The sequence below is a fragment of the Mauremys reevesii genome, unplaced genomic scaffold, assembly GCF_016161935.1.
Source record: "Mauremys reevesii isolate NIE-2019 unplaced genomic scaffold, ASM1616193v1 Contig17, whole genome shotgun sequence".
Lineage (NCBI taxonomy): Eukaryota > Metazoa > Chordata > Testudines > Geoemydidae > Mauremys > Mauremys reevesii.
Genome location: NW_024100793.1, coordinates 468,618 through 471,415, shown reverse-complemented (window position 1 = coordinate 471,415; position 2,798 = coordinate 468,618). Strand labels below are relative to the sequence as shown.

The 2,798-nt window shown below is 47.8% G+C and overlaps 1 long non-coding RNA gene across 1 annotated transcript; it reads left to right on the top strand.

Annotated features, from left to right (window-relative positions):
* The first annotated feature begins 270 nt into the window (after window positions 1-270).
* LOC120393257 lies at window positions 271-2,067 on the top strand. Its single transcript, XR_005591976.1, has 2 exons — window positions 271-551; window positions 1,958-2,067. It is a non-coding gene; the product is annotated as an uncharacterized LOC120393257 (long non-coding RNA).
* The last annotated feature ends 731 nt before the right edge of the window (window positions 2,068-2,798 follow it).

The window sequence follows — 2,798 nt, the reverse complement described above, 5'->3', positions numbered from 1 at the left end:
TTTCGGGGCAGTCCTCTGCAGCCGAAACCCATCGCGACTGGTAGAGGGTGGTGGGAGGAGTTCCTAGAGGGGTCACACGAACCACTTCTGGATGGTCACCCAGCCCCAGAATTCCCCTCAATTGGTCTAATCTCCTCTCAGGGTGGTCTCTAGTGGCTGAAGCCCCTCCCGATTGGTAGAAGGCAGTGAGAGGAGTTCTTAGAGGGGTCACACTACACCCTGAACTCCCCCTGGCTGGTTAAATCTTCTCTCAGGGCGTTCCTATCGGGGCAAAACCTATCCTGATTGGTATAGTGGAAGGAGTTCTTAGAGGGGTCACATGACACACCTTGCTTCCGGTCATGTGTCTGCCTTGCCCCCAGAAGTAATACCCCCATGGGGTGGGGCTTCTGATGACCGGTGGGCAGGGCTTATTGGGTCAAGGGATGGGGTTAAGTTTTGATTGACAGTAGGGCCCTTATACTCCTCGCTCCCGCTACCCAAAATTGGAACACGACAGAGGCAACTATACTACTGGGCAGTATTCGCCGTTGTCCTACTGCTCAGATGCTGTAAGTGAGAGAAGGATCAGGCCCTGTAAAGTAGCCTGGGTTGATTTTTATTACTCAAGCATTTTTATTACACATCAGGACATCTAGTCATTCTGATGGACATGCAGCCTCTGGACAAGCTCGGTGAGAAGCATGTACATTATACTGCTTGCTCAGGGGTCATTACTATAGTAACAGCCAAGTACTGGCCCAGATCCACAAATACAGCTGAGCTCTAGGCTCTGGGTTGTTCTAAATTATGCTGTCTTGTAACAGCCATTGCTGCACTGGAGATAGCTGTAGCACAACGCACACTGTGTGTGCCAGCTTCTGTTCCCAGCTCACCCCCCATATACTTGGGTGGGAAGCTAGGAGTTGGTGACATACAGCCAGCTACACTGACTGTACACTCTCTATGCTGGTTCTCTGGGTGTTAGGGATTTGCACATGCTGGGGAATTCCTAGCTGCCTCTTAGGGCAGCTTTATGGCTACTTTGCCCTGCTCCACTGCAACATAGGGCAGCAAAAGGGTGACTTTACAACTAACCCCACCCCTATTGATGCACCTACCCGTGGTTGTTAGGAGTCTGAGTTCAGGTATCCGGGTTTGGAAAACCCACTCACCTGGCATAAAGTTGTCTGATGGCAACAAAAGGCCAAATATGCCTTTAAACATCAGTCCCCTTGTTTTTCAAATATCTATTTGAAACACCATAAAGCTGACAGAGATTTAAGTGCCCTAATCAGCACCTCTGCAGGTGGCTATAATGAGTATTTAGGCTTCTACCTGCAGATTTTAGTGCTTAACTTTAGTCACCCAAGGCCTTTGTATTTGTCTTGCCCAAGCCTATGAGTTGCCGAGTGTTCTCAAACTCCCACTGATGTTATTGGGAGATAAGGATGCTCTGCCCTTCAGAGAAGGCGCTCAGCAGATATAACTCATCCTCCAAAGTTAGCTACTATGATCCTTCACCTCCTATCAAAAGGTCACTCAATGGTCAGGTTTCTAGTCTCCATCACCACCTCATTCTCCAGTTTACTGTCCCCTTGGGTGCAGGGCTTGTGAGGATTCACCAGGCAGCAGTTTGCAGAGGAGGGCGAAAGGCAGAGGGAGTCTGGGGTGTTATTGCTTATAGTTCTCAATGGGGAGACAATGTTCCTGTAACAGTTGAATATTGGAAGGAAACCAATAGAGACCCCCTGTTGAATTGACACATTCTGCTAATTCAAAAGTGACTCTATTAAGTAATATGGGTTCCCCTAATCTTGTAGTGTTTCCTGTTTTGGTGATTGTTTTCTATACCGTATCCAGCAGCTTATTCCCAGTCCATGTTCTCGTATAGTTATTCCCTAGTATTCTGCACTCTGTTTATGTGTATTAAGGGGCACTGGACAAATACTGATGACTCTTCACATTTCTTTTTCAGGTGCTGGCCATGTATCTCACAAACAAGGTCGTCTGTAAATAACCCAGCTGCAGATTTTGTATATACTGTGTACATATTTCCTACTAAACTGTTTGAAGTATCTGTTTCAATTGCTCAGAGGCCTGATTTTGTCTTTCAGAGAAATTGGGGCTTCCTCAATGTCCACTGTAACCACGATGCGGGGCTTCCTCCTTACCCTTTCTCCATGGAGCTGGACGAAGACCTCAGCTCAGCACCTCTCTAGGGTCTCTTACCACTCTTCCGCAGTCCCCACAAAGCTAGATCTAATCCCTGTAGTTAGTGACCTGGGGTCTGGTTCTTAATCATATTCTCATCTTTGTTTTTCTGGGCATTCAGTGTTGCTGATGAATTCTGGGTTGTAAGTGGGATGGACTGTGTTCTGGCAGTTATCCTCCCTCCTGTCTAGCCTGTTTCTGGGTCAGAAGGCTATCTGTGAACAGCGTCTGTTTACTTACAGCCTTAGGCTCGGTGCCTGTAATAGTGTGTGAGGAAGGCATCTCTGCTTTTCTAAGCCAAGTCCCTGTTTGTGTACTGCAAGACTTTAGCGGAGAGGAACCATTGGATTCCCTAGCTTCCCCCACTGCACTACAAGGGAACGACTGTCATTGGGTATCTCTGACAGGGTATGTCCTGCTGTGCTCACTGGTCTTGTGGTGTCTCCATATCGTGGACCAGCTCATTTTGTTAATAATTCACATTGGACTAGAGCTGGGTGAAGGCTGATGGGGCAGTTCACTGAGGGGCTCACCAGTTCAACTCCACAATTCAGAGAGGCCTAGAAATGTAGGGCTGGAAGGGTCCTAGAACTATCATCCCATCC